Below are 18,105 nucleotides of genomic sequence, written 5' to 3' on the forward strand. Positions count from 1 at the left end.
AAGATAGAGAGCTACTGTAAATTAGAAAAATGTTGGGCATGACCGAAAGTTTATGTGGGGTGTAAATATAATCGTCTAATTTGCATATTGTGACGTCATCAGAGGGTGGCCATCTTGAATTAATGATCAGGAAAAGAGGAAATCAACAGTAAAACAGGAGAAAGTAGTAAATTACTACTATATTACTGTGCCATAGTAAAATGCATGTGCCTATTTTTTGACCAGTTGTCCAGCTATCTGCCCAATCAGGTATCTAGGTGACACAGTTTATAGTTCCTAAGAGTATGGCACCTCTCATTGCATGGCACAGCGCACAGACCTACCCCACACTGACTGCACCGTGTACCGCGGCCACTCCCACCTCTTTGGGGCACTGGATCCAGAGCGCTCTGACTGGATCCAAAGAGCTAGTACTACTTCCAGCCCTATTTCTCCTACCCCTGCTGCCTCTACCTCTAACAACAGCTCTCCTATGGACACTACGACGAAAGGGCCAAAATTATCACTTGTTTGTGCTTCGTGAACACTCGCGCCTTGCACGGCGGCACCATTGCACTGCAAAGATGTACTGGGAGAAGCGCGATCATTAGATGACCGATCGTCATTTCCAAAAGGCAAATATTCCCCTTCAGAGTCAGAATTTGCAACACATCCTCACGTTACAACTTTTTATTAGCCATTTGGCGATTTACTCGCATGCTATGAACTGAACTGCTTCCACATCAATGACACGATAGCTCACTTGCTCTGCTCTTTCCTCAAACACTTTGAATAGGAACATGATGTCATTTTGGTCTAGAATCGATGTACTACATGTACATCTAGTGGTAGGCAATACAAATTAGATATTACACCATATTAGGAACTACAGTTTATTTTATTAAGTATGACATCTTGTCGCAATTTTGCGACTTTGGCGCTTAGAGAGTTAAGTCTGCCGGGCTTTCAGCTGTTCAGAGCGGACCGTGACGCAGAATCAACAGGGAAATCACGAGGCAGTGGAGCATACTTTTACATCAACGAAAGGTTGTGTACAGATGTAACTGTGTTAAAGAAGATATGTTGTCCCGATCTAGAAGCGCTTTTCATTAACTGTAAACCATTCTACTCGCCGCGGGAGTTTCACGCGTTCATTCTCGTGAATGTTTACATTACTCCGCAAGCACACGTGAGCTCTGCTTTACAGAAACTCGCTGATCAGCTCACAGACACAGAACAACAACACCTGGACTCTGTTATAATCATTCTCGGGGACTTTAATAAAGCAAATCTCTCCCGTGAACTGCCAAAATACAGACAGCATGTTACATGTCCCACCAGAGACAGTAATATATTGGATCACTGTTACACAGCAATAAAGAATGCATATCACTCTTTCCTACGGGCAGCTTTGGGGCTCTCTGATCACTGTTTGGTTCATCTTATACCGACCTACAGGCAGAAACTGAAATCAGCTAAACCTATATTAAGGACTGTAAAAATATGGACAAATGAAGCAGAGCAGGATTTACAAGCTTGTTTTGACCTCACTGATTGGAGTGTTTTTGAAGCTGCTGCCACCGATCTGGACGAGCTCACAGAGACTGTAACATCTTATATCAGTTTCTGTGAAGACATGTGCATTCCTACCAGGACTCACCTAACCTACAACAATGACAAACCATGGTTCACTGCAAAACTCAGACAGCTCCCGTCAGGCCAAAGAAGATGCTTGCAGGAATGGGGACAGATTCTTGAATAAACAGGACTACATGGGACTGCATTATGTTCTGCAACATCAGGGGACTTATGTGAGGATCCTGTTCATGGACTTCAGCTCGGCCTTTAACACTATCATCCCAAACCTCCTCCTGCCCAAACTAACTCAGCTCTCCGTGCCCACCTCCGTCTGTCAGTGGATCAACAGCTTCCTGACAGACAGGCAGCAGCTAGTGAGGCTGGGAAAATACACATCCAGCACCCGTACGATCAGCACTGGAGCTCCTCAGGGTTGTGTTCTCTCTCCACTGCTCTTCTCCCTGTACACCAACGACTGCACATCTAAAGACCCCTCTGTCAAGCTCCTGAAGTTTGCAGACGACACCACACTCATCGGCCTCATTCAGGACGGTGACGAGTCTGCTTACAGACAGGAGGTCGAGCAGCTGGCTGTCTGGTGCAGTCGCAACAACCTGGCGCTCAACACGCTAAAAACTGTGGAGATGACCATGGACTTCAGGAGAAACCCCCCTGCTCTCCCCCCACTCGCCATCATGAATAGTTCTGTGACTGCAGTGGAGTCATTCAGGTTCCTGGGCACCACAATCTCTCAGGACCTGAAGTGGGACACTCACATTGACTCCATTGTTAAAAAGGCCCAGCAGAGGTTGTACTTCTTTCGCCAGCTGAGGAAGTTCAACCTGCCACAGGAGCTGCTGAAACAGTTCTACTCCGCCATCATTGAATCCGTCCTCTGCACTTCAATAACTGTCTGGTTCAGCTCAGCTACCAAATCTGACCTCAGAAGACTTCAGAGGGTAGTCCGGACTGCTGAGCGAATCATTGGTATAACCCTCCCTTCTCTCCAAGAACTGTACTCATCCAGAGTGAGCAAAAGGGCTGGCAGAATCACTCTGGACCCCTCACATCCAGCACACTCCCTCTTTGAACTGTTGCCATCTGGTCGACGCTACAGAGCTCTGAGCACCAAAACGGCCAGACACAGGAACAGTTTCTTCCCTCAGGCCATCCATCTCATGAACACTTAACAATAACTGTGTAACACACACTATTTATTCACTCATACACTTATTTATCTAACACTCATACTCAGTCTACATTTCAATTTGCACATAATATACCTGTACATACAACTGTCTATTGTAATATACCTGCACATACAATTGTCGAATTATATATTGTTATTCCTTATTTACGTGTTCTATTTACTTTATTATCTGTTTTTCTTCTGTCACTGTCATTCTGTTGCACTGTAAAAGCTTCTGTCACGAAAACAAATTCCTCGTATGTGAAAACATATCTGGCAATAAAGCTCATTCTGATATTTCTCTTTTAAGATAAAATAAAAGCTCTTTATATACACAGATATTTCACAACATCTGAGCAGCTTACTAAAAACACGGAAACATTCGTGTTGGTGAAGTTAAACATCCATGTCCAGTTCTTACTGATTTATGAAATAATAACAGGCTTTTGTGAGGAGTTTGGCAAATGATAGCATTTTACCTCTGACATGAGAAAAACATTCACATGGGAAAAAAGGTATCATTGAAGTCCCTAAATCCTATCGAGCATAAGATAATATATAGAATAATAGAGTATAAAACAAAAGACAAATTCACAAGAGAACAAAAGTGTTTCCAAACGTAGAGGCAAATCATCTCTATTATATACTTTATTATATAAACACATCATTGATACAATTAAATGGTATAAAAATAAATGAATAAATAAAAATTCACACAAACAATTCATGAACAGAACTGAGACAAAAAAATCCCCTAGACTATATAAACAGCACCTTATGAAATATCACAAACTGGTTACAATTTCAGGCAAGATGATATTACAACCCCATTGTGACTCACATAAAAGTAAAATAAAGCAATGTTTCACTTGTGCAAATTCCAGCAGTACCAGTGTTGCCAGATCGGGTGGATTTCTGTCCCATCGGGTGGATGTGAATTTGATTGCGTGTCAAAACTGATTTGGGTGGGTGGACAAAACTTGTGATAATTTCAGCAGTTTTCAAACTTCTACATTTACCGGCTAATTTGATTCACGAGTGCCATGTTTTTAGTGTGTGAAGGGATCAGATTTTGAACTTGTAGATGTACATTCAAGTGACTGCAATGCCAAAGAGGCATAAAAATAAGTTGCAGCTACAGTAAAGACTGGGCGAGTGACTCGATTCGGAAACTGTGGACTCTTCTGTTTGAAGATAAAGTGCAACACAAAGGTAAGTGCATTATCAACCTTGTTCAGTTTTTGAGCACGAATGACACATTTTTGGCTGTTATGGTGTGTGTGAGAGTGTGAGATGGGTGTATTACTCTCATCCCAAAAGGTTTGTTTGTTACAGTCCTTACCCCAGGTTAGCGTTCTTATTTGCATATTTGAGTTGTCAGTGTCATTGGCTGCGTTTACACTTGGCATTAACATGCGATCACCACGATCCGATAGAGCAGATTGGCTCATCAGTCAATCAGGACACGGCACATTTACACTTGGCAAAATCAACTGACTTCTCTATCTGGATAACCGATCGGATCTCTTTCCCGCACAATATTTAAATAAGTCTGCAGAGAATTGCCCGGGCGGGGTTTTGCGTGATGTCCTCCTGCGAACAGATCCGATCACAATGCGTCCTCGACTACCTCTGGACCAGGAAACGCTGATCGGGTAACATTCTGATCAGAAGTGCGTTTACACTTGTCTTTTCAAAGTGTATGTGGACAACATCCGGATTCAGGTCGCATGTTAATGCCAAGTGTAAACGCAGCCATTGATTGGATGAACACAGCATGTGACTTGTGTGCATAACAGATCTAGCATTGCACATCATCATCTTATGGACATGTTCCAGAGTGGATTTGTAATACTTCTAAAACCGCATTGTTTCTCACTTCACAAGTTGACAATATGTAGTAAAAGGCAGTCAAATACATTTCCAGGTCATAATGGCCGTCTCGGCGAGGTATTTATGTAAACAGTCAGCTAAAGAGGATGTAAACTGATGGGACAAAATAAGGGACATGTTAAGTACATCAGTGCAAATGACAAGAAATGACTGTTTAACTGCTCTTGTTCTGGATCACTGCAGCACCTTTAATAAACCTCTAAATACTAGGGATGGGAAGATTCACAGATTCGCTCAGTGCAGCGGCATAAAAAGTTGATGCGATGCATCGGTTTAAAAAAGTGTGTATCGGATACAAGTTGGCATTTATATCGCGATGCATCTTTTCTAACCTATTTGCATCGATACATTTTTTTATTTATATATAATTACTAATGGATGCTATACTTTGTTTAGAAAAGTGTTTAGAAAGTGACCTGTGAGCAATATTTTATATGTAGACTGATTTCTCCTCTCTAAACTGTTTCTTAAGCGCATGCTCTCATCACTGCTTCTGCGTGAATATGATGCATCACAACACTACAGAGACCTGAGGAAAAGCGGGGATTAAAGTCCGTAATGTCGATCAGGGATCAAAGCGATCCACCATCAAATATATCTGTGCTGTTTAATGCATTTGAGATGCTGTGTTTTCCTCCGTGCATAACTGACATGTCACAGGTATATTCTTCATCTCTAAATGTTAGAAAGTCATGCAAATATATCTATTTTGCGGTCAGGATTGGGCGAGGCTTACGCGAGTGAACGAACGCTGCTGCGAGCTAAACAGATGGAGCGCAATAGAATAATAGCTCAATAATTCTGAGTAAAATATGCATTCTGCTAAAATATTTGTTGTTGGACATTAAATATCCCTTTTGTAGAATTTTAAACCTATACATAAATGTATTTTTATTATAGCAGGGAGTATTGTAATGAGTAAATAAAATGTAAGCTACTACAGTAGTCTAGTAAAATTACTAAGCTCAAATGAGTTGATGTGTGTTTCTTATAGCAGTTAATATTTATTATTTTTCCTTATTTATTGCCATTTTTAATTGAGTGATTTTAATGCTTTAAAGAGCAATGTTAGATTGTAATGTTCTAATGTTCTGCTATCTGTTCTAACTATAAAAGTTACAGCTGTGATAGAACCAGAGAGAAAGGCTGCATGGCTTTATTATGTGAGAGTCAGTGGTAATATCATTGTGTTTCTATTGGTCAGTGTTAGAGGAGCTCAGCTTAGTCTGACAGTTAGCCTGCTCCTGACCAGGCTAGTTTCCCAGCATAAGTTGCCACAGTGACTGCGCTTGAAGTATGTTAAATTTGCTTTATGAAACCAAATCATTTGGCAATGAGTCAGACTAACTGAAATAAGCCTGGCTTATTTGGTAAACTTGAAACAGGCCTCGAGGCGTTAGAAGACACTTAAGTTAATTTATGATCTGCTGTCTGTCTGAACCAGAGAAATAAAAGCAATCACATTTTCTCCATTGCATCGTATTGCATCGAATCGCATCGTGTTGAATCGAATCGAAATCGGATCGCACTGCATCGTAACGGGAGAATCTCAGCACAGCGCATCGGTAGCTGCTTCATGTGTCTCTTCAATGTATCGTATCATTGGCAATGCATCGAGATGCGTATCGCATCGGCCTCAGTTACGAGATGCACATCTCTACTTAATACTGAAAAACTTCTAGCACTTGCTGGTCTGCTGCTGGTAACGTGTTGTTTTGTTTCTTAGTTTATTGCTGGTTTACTGCTTAACTGGCTTTCACTACAAATAAAATAATAAATAATGTTACAGTGGTGTTTCAGTGTCAGTCTTTTCCTGGGACGCTCCATTAGCAGCAGCCTCGGTCGGACTAACGAATGAGTATTTCATAAGATCAGTCTGTGTAAAAAAAAACACAAAAAAAACACAGCGGGTAAGAGAAATGAACAGGATTGATGATTTAGTTAAACAAAGACAAAAAACTAAAGACTGGAGTTGTGTTTGAGGAATTTAGGTTTATATTACCTTATTATTTTGCTTCGCCGTGCTGCCTGTTTGAACAATAAGGACAAACTCAGTTACACACAAAGATGGCTTTGGCAAATTAGAATAAAAATACATATCTTCACATCTTGCACACACACTGAATCTATTATTTCCATCTTGTTCAATCAGCTGTATGTAATACTCACTTTTCCTTTGCTTACGGTAGTAAATGACAGCAGCAGCAGCAGCCACGAGCAGAATAACTGCAGCAGCACATACTCCTGCTACAGCAGCTGAAGACCAAGCTGAACCTGGAACCATACAGTCATATCAGTTTCACTGAGATTTCTGGAATAACTACAGCAGCACATACTCCTGCTACAGCAGCTGAAGACCAAGCTGAACCTGGAACCATACAGTCATATCAGTTTTACTGAGATTTCTGGAATAACTACAGCAGCACATACTCCTGCTACAGCATCTGAAGACCAACCTGAACCTGAAACCATACAGTCATAACAGTTTCACTGAGATTTCTGGAATAACTACAGCAGCACATACTCCTGCTACAGCATCTGAAGACCAACCTGAACCTGGAACCATACCTACAGAAGCACATACTCCTGCTACAGCATCTGAAGACCAAGCTGAACCTGGAACCATACAGTCATATCAGTTTTACTGAGATTTCTGGAATAACTACAGCAGCGCATACTCCTGCTACAGCATCTGAAGACCAACCTGAACCTGAAACCATAGTCATATCAGTTTTACTGAGATTTCTGGAATTACTACAGCAGCACATACTCCTGCTACAACAGCTGAAGACCAACCTGAACCTGAAAACATACAGTCATAACAGTTTCACTGAGATTTCTGGAATAACTACAGCAGCACATACTCCTGCTACAGCAGCTGAAGACCAAGCTGAACCTGGAACCATACAGTCATATCAGTTTCACTGAGATTTCTGGAATAACTACAGCAGCACATACTCCTGCTACAGCAGCTGAAGACCAAGCTGAACCTGGAACCATACAGTCATATCAGTTTCACTGAGATTTCTGGAATAACTACAGCAGCACATACTCCTGCTACAGCAGCTGAAGACCAAGCTGAACCTGGAACCATACAGTCATATCAGTTTTACTGAGATTTCTGGAATAACTACAGTAGCACATACTTCTGCTACAGCATCTGAAGACCAACCTGAACCTGGAACCATACAGTCATATCAGTTTTACTGAGATTTCTGGAAGAACTACAGCACATACTCCTGCTACAGCAGCCGAAGACCAACCTGAACCTGGAACCATACAGTCATATCATTTTTACTGAGATTTCTGGAATAACTACAGCAGCACATACTCCTGCTACAGCAGCTGAAGACCAACCTGAACCTGGAACCATACAGTCATATCAGTTTTACTGAGATTTCTGACTGATGTGTGCAGCTTTCTGCTTTGTTAATCAGTTGTGTACTACAGATTTAACTGATAAATTATGGTTTTAGAAGAACAGGAACTAAAATAACATCAGGAAACATCGCTGCTTACAGGAAAACTTCCTGCATTGTGCAGGTTAATAAGATTAATTAAAATGTTACTCAAACCAGCCCTCCCTGTGTTTAATTTGCACTGAATGAGACTCACCAGTGACAGAAACACTGAAACTCTTCATCCTTCTAACACTGAAGCTGCTGCTGCTGATCATCTGTAGTTGATGAAGTCCAGAGTCTGTGGTTCTGGTGTCTGTGATGGTCAGAGATCCGGTCTTATTCTCCAGCTGCAGTCTGTCTCTGAATCTCTCTTCAGCATCTGTGCAGGTCTTACTGGGATGTGCATTAATTTCAGCGATGCAGACGGCATTAAAAAGCCACGTCATCAAGTCATTTGGCTTTTTTATTACACCAGGATGTAAAGTGACAGATTCTCCCTCCTTCACAGACTTCACATCATCTAGTTTCACAGCAGGAGCATCTGAAACACAAACCAACAGCTGCTGGAGGATCTTTTCCTGATAATAACAAGCAAACTCCACAACATGTGCAGATATGAAAACAATTACACACTGAAGATCTCTTTATATGATCAACAGATTTCATTTAACTGACAAAAACAACCGCCGTTTTCCGTTTTGGTCAAAAACTGCACTGTAAACACTAGGGCTGCAAAACGATTAATCGCGATTAGTCGCATTCAAAATAAAAGTTTTTGTTTACATTAGGAGTGTAACGGTTGGCAAAATTCACGGTTCGGTTCGATATGATACAGCAAAAAGAATGAAATGTCAGAGAAATTTCCTTGATTTTTAAAACATTTTTTAATCAAAACTAATCTTTTACTCTGAACAATGATGGAGCTATACTTGACCCATCTTCTGGGGTGTCTTCTTAGCAGCATATAAAACAAAAACAGCATTCCAGCTGATCTAGCCTATTGTCATGTAGCAGATTAATATTTTCCAATAAGTTTAACCTTTTATGGGCATTTTTACCTTTATAAAGCCATTTTTTTCTAAAAGTGTGCATCACCTTTTGAGTCTTTTTTTTTTTTAAGTCAATAAGACATTTGGGCTGTTACCAAGCAAATGAAGTCCGTTTTGACAAAACTCATCTTTGCAATGCAGAGGAAACACAGAAGTTGCATCTGAAGAGGCATTTAGATGCTTTTACACACTGTTTAATGCAGCTCAGAGGGACAAGATGTAATGCTTTAACCTGCAGTTACAAATGCATAAATAATATTTTGATATTTTAAACATAAAACGTTGGCAACTGATGTTTGAAATTAATTAAAAAATGAAAAGAAACTTTAAATGTGAAATTAAAACCGCCAGTGGGTGGCAGCAAGTCACTGTTAACAAGTGAGTCATTGCAATTGAACCGAATCCTTTAAACAGTTGATTCATTCAGGAACGAATCACTGTCAAGTTGTTCAGAGACATGAAACAGCGCTGTGGCTGGGTTTGGAATGACTTTTGTTGGCGAAATTGAGCAAAAAACAGGCAATATGGTGTCTAAAACGTAAGTCTAATAATTAACTTATTGCTTATTGAACTGTTGTAAAAATCATTTGTAATCATGCTGATTTTGGGAGAGAAAAAACGGCACTCTTCTGTGTTATTGATTAACTATATGAAATCATGTAAATTAGGGATGTCAACGATTAATCGATGATCGATTAATTGTCGATAAGAGATGCAGTCGATTAAAGCTATCGATGGTCGATTAAGTCGCTTAATTTTGGGCTGTGTGCGGCTCATGCACAAAACACGTGCGTGCGGCTGTGAGTGACGGTATATAAATGCATCATCATTCACTCATAATGTACAAAATAAGCTTTTAATGTGATTTAAACTTTAAAACTACATTAAAATAGAAACAACACAAAGTTCTTCAACATGGAAAGCATAGAAATGTAGTAACTAAGTAATTTCCCCAGATAATTGTTTCATATCGGGCTCTGCGCTTTGCAGGGCTGTGGGACACAGGACAGATAGGCTATTCATTCCTACAACTTGTTAATTCGTTCCTACGACTTATTAATTTGTGGCCACTGTCCATGTTTCATTAATTTTGTTCCTTAACCCATGATTTAACTAAAATGAGGGAACAAATTAATACATCGAATGAAATCTTTCATTTCCCTTAGATGCGAAATCAGTGATATAAAGTGAATGACAATAAAATAAACCTGCGAAATTAGAGGGTCAGATGGTGAGGATTTAGGAAAAGAAACAATGCCTAAATATTATTGAATTTGTGGAAATTCGTGACCACATAAATCTAGGCTATTATGGGCTGGAACGGCATCCAAAAGCACGGTCGCGATGTAAGATTTTCCAGCTAACCAATTATTCCTCTAATAAACAAAGCTTTTATACCACACTTGTCATAATCAGAGCTTATAATTTGTAAATAAATAATTACTGGATTCAAAACCGCAATTAAAAGGCGCTGTGACTGACACTTGCCAATACGTTTTCCCGGAGCTTTCAATGATGTCACTAAACGGTGATGCCACAACTACGAGCATCGTTCACGAGTTTCTGCAGGACCTAACTAGCCTAGGCACAGGTTTTCAAGCCCTGGGACAAAATGGGATGCTTTAAGGAAAATGTATAGCCTATGTAAGCAATAGGCCTACCGCAACGCAAAAATTCTAAATCTGACATTTTCCCGGAACAGGATCCAGCAGGATCAAATGAAGTCCTGGTCATAATACTCACATAATAATGTTTGATGTGAGCAACAGTGTGTTTTGCTGCAGCAGCGCCGATGGAAGCGGTTCACTGACTGTGCAGCACAGCCACACGCGCCACAGTTACGTTTGGGATCATTTTATTTTAAATGCCATAATGTCAGTTGAAAACATTGCAACACTCTTCTGTGTTATTGATTAACTATATGAAATCATGTAAATTAGGGATGTCAACGATTAATCGATGATCGATTAATTGTCGATAAGAGATGCAGTCGATTAAAGCTATCGATGGTCGATTAAGTCGCTTAATTTTGGGCTGTGTGCGGCTCATGCACAAAACACGTGCGTGCGGCTGTGAGTGACGGTATATAAATGCATCATCATTCACTCATAATGTACAAAATAAGCTTTTAATGTGATTTAAACTTTAAAACTACATTAAAATAGAAACAACACAAAGTTCTTCAACATGGAAAGCATAGAAATGTAGTAACTAAGTAATTTCCCCAGATAATTGTTTCATATCGGGCTCTGCGCTTTGCAGGGCTGTGGGACACAGGACAGATAGGCTATTCATTCCTACAACTTGTTAATTCGTTCCTACGACTTATTAATTTGTGGCCACTGTCCATGTTTCATTAATTTTGTTCCTTAACCCATGATTTAACTAAAATGAGGGAACAAATTAATACATCGAATGAAATCTTTCATTTCCCTTAGATGCGAAATCAGTGATATAAAGTGAATGACAATAAAATAAACCTGCGAAATTAGAGGGTCAGATGGTGAGGATTTAGGAAAAGAAACAATGCCTAAATATTATTGAATTTGTGGAAATTCGTGACCACATAAATCTAGGCTATTATGGGCTGGAACGGCATCCAAAAGCACGGTCGCGATGTAAGATTTTCCAGCTAACCAATTATTCCTCTAATAAACAAAGCTTTTATACCACACTTGTCATAATCAGAGCTTATAATTTGTAAATAAATAATTACTGGATTCAAAACCGCAATTAAAAGGCGCTGTGACTGACACTTGCCAATACGTTTTCCCGGAGCTTTCAATGATGTCACTAAACGGTGATGCCACAACTACGAGCATCGTTCACGAGTTTCTGCAGGACCTAACTAGCCTAGGCACAGGTTTTCAAGCCCTGGGACAAAATGGGATGCTTTAAGGAAAATGTATAGCCTATGTAAGCAATAGGCCTACCGCAACGCAAAAATTCTAAATCTGACATTTTCCCGGAACAGGATCCAGCAGGATCAAATGAAGTCCTGGTCATAATACTCACATAATAATGTTTGATGTGAGCAACAGTGTGTTTTGCTGCAGCAGCGCCGATGGAAGCGGTTCACTGACTGTGCAGCACAGCCACACGCGCCACAGTTACGTTTGGGATCATTTTATTTTAAATGCCATAATGTCAGTTGAAAACATTGCAACAGTGTTTTAAAATACAATAACGGGCACCACGAAACCATTTAAAGAGGCGCGTTCAGTGGTCTCCGTGTGGGGATGGGAAACAGTCAACAAAGTAAAATCATCTCAAACGAGCTCTCTTCATATTATCATAATCACATCTATTCATTTTACAGTCCTGCTACTAGCATTTTATTCAGACTAAATCCCCTTTAAATTGGGTAAGAAAGCGGTTTCTTTCTCTTTTTTTTGAGTAACTTTTGCACATCCGGTCATGCCGGGCTGCATAGACGCATTTTGCAGCATTGAGGTTAACGATTAATCGATCGTTAATTTAAACGAGATCGATCATGGAAATGATCGAAAATTGACATCCCTAATGTAAATAAATAAATTTCTGTCCCCATATCTTGAATTTTGTGATCATTCTAAATGTATTTTAATAGACTGAATCATGCAGTGAAAGAACGCACTCTAAATGCGCACTCGTCTCGCACTAATCTAACCTAATAGAATAATATGCAGTAATAGGATTATTCCAATGAATCGTTTGGTTTGTAATGAGTTCTGAACTGAAAGCCTCGTACTGAACAGTTCAATACGAATACGTGTATCGTTACACCCCTAGTTTACATAATAAATATACACAGTACACACATAAAGTATATATAAATACACACACATATGTATATATTTAAATATATATATATATATTTGTATATATCATATTTATTTGTATGTAAATGCTTGTATATAATTTATATTAAATATAAATATAAAATATTTTACATATAAATCTAACATATTTTTCCTTAATATATACATGTATGTGTGTTTGTTTACATGTACATAATAAATATACACAGTTAAGAGTGCCGCAATATACCGATATTGACGATAACCGTGATATTCAAATCATGAAATATCGTGTTAATTTAGGATGTGACAATATACCGGTATTGGTGAGAACCGCAATATTTAAAATGAGCAGGACACTTATGATAACAGGACACACAAATAGCCCTCTCCAGCGCCAGTACCTGGTTGAGCTCCCAGGGGGCAGTATTGTGCATTAATGCTGACAGTCTAAAGCAGGGATCCTCAAATCTGGCCCACGAGATCCACTTTCCTGCAGAGTTTAGCTCTAACCCTAATCAAACACACCTGAGCATGCTAATCAGTGTCTTCAGGATCATTAGAAAATCACAGGTAGGTGAGTTTGATCAGGGTTGGAGCTAAACTCTGCAGCGCATTGGCCCTCCAGGGCAAGATTTGAGGAACCCTGGTCTAAAGTGAAGACCCAGCTCGAGGCCGCGCTACTCCGAGAAGAGCCATGTTCACTATTATACAGACAGTAAGTTACCATTACTTTACTAGTCATGGAATGGGAAACGTTACATTAACCTGTTAACAGCGGTTTCCTGTGTTCATCTATTTAAATAAAGGGCCGTCTAACTCTGTAAAATATTAAGTTGGTCGCAGTGCCTCATCTGCAGTCGTTCTAGACGCACATTTAAACTGAATTAAAAGCACATTAACTGCATGGCTTCACTGGCTCCTGCACAACTATAGGTTAAAGAGATTAAAATACGGGTACATAAGATAACAGGTTAAAGTATCAGTTTTGAAGTTAATATTTATTCATCACACAACTCGACAGTATTTTCTCTCTTGTTATTTCATAGTGAGCTTCAAAGAAGACTGTGACCTGGAGAAGCAGCAGAAGTGAAAATGCATGTGCCCTGTGTTTATCAGTAGCCACATGTAAAAGTAAAAATGAATGTGGCTGAATCCCCAATGTTTATATAGATATCACGATATATATCGATACCGTGAATCATTTTGGCCACAATAACCGTGGTGTGAAAAAATAATATAAATGTGTGTACTGTGTGTAAACGAACTTTTATTTTGAATCGATTAATTGCGACTAATAGTTTTGCAGCCCTAGTAAACCCCAGTAACAGCTTTAACTTGTCAGTGTTGACAGGTGACCATGAATGATCCATGGCCAGTTACATTGTGCATCAAAACGTCCCTCACATAATCCATTCACATTTTGAAGGAAAGTTTAGTTTTTCAAGCTGCTGAGGGTCACTGCTATAATAAACAGATCTGATTTAAACACGTATCGCCTGCTTTAACGTGAATGACTTACGTTGAACAGTAACACTGAAGCTGGTTTCATGGTTGCTGCTGTTGATCTGTAGAGTATAGAGTCCAGAGTGTGTGGTGTTGATGTTTGTGATGGTCAGAGATCCAGCGCCAGTCTCTCAGGACACTCAGCATCTGTGCAGATCGTACTCTGATCTGCAGTGATTTCAGCGATACGACTGTCATTGAGATACCATCTAATTCTGCCTTGCTGGCTAGTTTTAACACCAGTGTTTAGAGTGACTGAATCTCCCTCCATCACTGACACGTTGTCCGGTTCACCAGCAGATGCACCTGAAGAAGAAACGAACGATTAGAAATCATGTCTGGGATAGTGGGACACATTTATACAACAGGACGGTTTTTCTACAGATCATAAAGACTGAGAGTAGAGAAATATGTCTGGGTTCATAAAGTAACACATAAAAACAGCAGAAGCACATCACTGATTTATATCATCAAACTAACATTATGTACTTGCATGTTTCATATACCACGGATGAAGTCGTTTATTTTAAGAGGGTTAGCAAATAACCTAATGCTATTTATCATTTAATTACGGCTCAAATGAGACTGTTTCGTGTATTAACTCTGTTTCGTGTATTAACTCTGTTTCGTGTATTAACTGTTTATTAACTGTTTCGTGTATTAACTGTTTCGTGTATTAACTCTGTTTCGTGTATTAACTCTGTTTCGTGTATTAACTATGTTTCGTGTATTAACTCTGTTTCGTGTATTAACTGTTTCGTGTATTAACTCTGTTTCGTGTATTAACTCTGTTTCGTGTATTAACTCTGTTTCGTGTATTAACTATGTTTCGTGTATTAACTCTGTTTCGTGTATTAACTGTTTCGTGTATTAACTCTGTTTCGTGTATTAACTCTGTTTCGTGTATTAACTCTGTTTCGTGTATTAACTATGCAGTTTGTCTGTAAAGACAGCGTTTAGCTGAGCTGAGCCGTTCGTGTCAATAGTAAGGTCTATGTAGAAATATTCTAAACTCTATCTTGATTTTCTTTCAGTGGAGGCTGTTTTTCAGCTGAAAGGGTCCTCGTCTCCCAAAGCACAACACCAAATACAGGACTTCTCGAAACTACACAAGCTATATAACCTACTTAGCATCCAAAGCACAACACCAGGACTCATATTTCTTTACTGTTAACCTGGTGTGTTGTGTTTGTTCGGCTAATAGAGTAACGGTATGGCACATTATGAGATTGGCTGACCACGCAAGAGCAAAGCACACAGAGTGAGAGCAACACCTAGCATTCTTCTCCACGCTTTCGAAAGTAAGACTAAAACATGTAACGTTACTTTCCGCTCTAACGGAATGCCGATGCGGTGTGCTGCTCCATGCCGAGGCTCCGAAACATGTCACTTAACCCCCAAAAGATAAGAAATAAACACATGAAAAAGTAGTTTGTTTCGTCTTTGCTTCGCCCTACTGTTGTTCGCTAGCAACAATTACAAAGAGTATTCCTCGCAATGGCCCGTATCCGCGTCCCTCCTCCTCTTCTTCTTCTTCTTCTTCTTCTAATGTGTATTGGCGGATGGCAGACTAGTTACCGCCACCATCTGATCTGGAGTGTGGAGCAGCGACGCATGTATATGTATCATATATGTCACACTAAATAATAATAATAATAATAGTCATAAAAATGAATAAATGAACATCATTACATTCTTATATAATTTCCTGTATATTTAAGATATTTTAACAAAGCAAATCTAATATTCTTATTCATTTTAGCTTACTTAATATATCTTCTAGCATCACGCTTCCACCTTCTTCCATTACTTTAGCTTCTAGCATTTGTCGTTCGTTGTTATATGCTCTACAATGCAACAGCGCATGCTCTACAGTTTCAACAATCCCACAAATGCATGCATTATCCATTCGGATGTTTCTTGATTCTATTTAGATTTCTATTTAATGCAGTATGTCCTATTTTAATTTGGATTATTACTAATTCTTTTCGTCTTCTCAATCCCATGTCATTGTCACATATTCCTACTTCCCTTTGAATTCTATATAGATGTCGTCCAGTCTTCTCTTTCTCCCAAAGTTTCTGCCATGCATTTATAAGAGCTTTCCTAATTATTATTTTTGCTTCTGCCTTACTGTCACGAATCCTGTCCATGGACTTCCGTTCATTCACCATCAGAGGTCACCCTTTCCATTACATTGACTCTCGCACTACACCTACTGTTGCTTATCATCCCGGACTACATATCCCATCATTCATTGCACTGATTGCACTCAGCACGGATTGCACACAGCTGTTTCACATTACTCACTCACTATACAACACCCACTCAACCCACCATTCACGGCCGAGTATTGCTTAGCCTGTTAGTTTTCCTGGTTCCTGTTATCCTGCCCGTGGTTCCTTGTTTTGCCTTGCCGGTTTTCTCGGTTCTGATCTTTGCCTGTCTCCCTTGATTTATTCCTCTAGTCTCGCCCCTGTGATTCTGTCTGCCGATCGTCGACCTACGCTAGCCCTAGGACTATTCTTGTGTTTTGCCCGCCATATACCTGTTTGCCATTGTCCGACCCTGCCTGTTCTGACCACGTCTCTGTCTTCTGCTCAGAATAACGCTTGCACATGGATCCACACGTCTCACGTCTCTGTCGTCCCGTTACAGAATACTCGGCCACACAGGGATCCAGTAGCTATTCAAGTGGACATTGGCCAGGTATGGACACTGCAAGAATATTACTAGCCCTTAAACAAGGCCCGCGATCGCTGGAGAACTATATTAGAGAATTTCTAGCCATAGCACATTATGCTGATCTACCAGACTGTCTTCTGATAGAGTTTTTCTGTGATGGCCTGAATCAACCTCTGCGATCTGAGCTTAGATGCAAGGGTCAGCGTTCGGACACAACAGCGCCCCGTCAAGTCACAGCTGACCGTCATGAGTAAAGTCAAGTCACAGTGGATCTTCATGAATTAAGTCAAGTCACAACTGCTCCTTCTGAGTCCCATCAAGTCACAGTTTATTATCATGAGTCTAGTTAAGTCACAGCTGATATTCATGAGTCTAGTCAAGTCACAACAGATCTTCCTGAGTCGAGTCTAGTCACAGTTGATCGTCATGAACCAGGTCAAGTCACAGTTGTTCTTCAGGAGTCAAGTCAGGTCACCGCTGATCTTCCTGAGTGCAGTCAGGTCATGGTTGATCTCTCTGAGTCAAGTTTAGTCACAGCTGATTTTCATGAGTCAAGTCTAGTCACAGTTGATCGTCATGAACCAGGTCAAGTCACAGTTGTTCTTCAGGAGTCAAGTCAGGTCACCGCTGATCTTCCTGAGTGCAGTCAGGTCATGGTTGATCTCTCTGAGTCAAGTTTAGTCACAGCTGATTTTCATGAGTCAAGTCTAGTCACAACTGATCGTCACGAGTCAAGTCTAGTCACAGTTGATCATCATGAGGCAAGTCAAGTCACAATTGATCGTCATGAGTCAGGTCTAATCACAACAGATCTTCATGAGTCAGGTCAAGTCTCAGCTGATCTGCCAGAGCCTCGTCATGTCTCAACTGTTCGTCCAGAGTCACGTCACGCCTCAGTTATTCATCCAGAATCTCGTCGCATCACAGCTGATCATCCAGAGTCATGTCACGTCCTGTCTGTCACACCCAGATTCTCAAGGTCAGCCCTTCGGTATCCCAGTCTGGTAGCCAGTGTGAGGGATGCACCGCTGGTGTCTGCACGCACC

At 40.2% G+C, this 18,105-nt stretch overlaps 1 long non-coding RNA gene across 1 annotated transcript; it reads right to left on the reverse strand.

Moving 5' to 3' along the window:
* Positions 1-6,256: 6,256 nt before the first annotated feature.
* On the reverse strand, positions 6,257-6,886 carry LOC107565809 (uncharacterized). The gene is made up of 3 exons (XR_001606428.1): positions 6,809-6,886; positions 6,642-6,667; positions 6,257-6,515 (listed from the first exon to the last, which is right to left on the reverse strand). It is a non-coding gene; the product is annotated as an uncharacterized lncRNA (long non-coding RNA).
* Positions 6,887-18,105: the final 11,219 nt, after the last annotated feature.

This window comes from Sinocyclocheilus grahami, unplaced genomic scaffold (assembly GCF_001515645.1).
Source record: "Sinocyclocheilus grahami isolate Dianchi unplaced genomic scaffold, SAMN03320097.WGS_v1.1 scaffold1028.1, whole genome shotgun sequence".
Classification (NCBI taxonomy): Eukaryota; Metazoa; Chordata; class Actinopteri; order Cypriniformes; family Cyprinidae; genus Sinocyclocheilus; species Sinocyclocheilus grahami.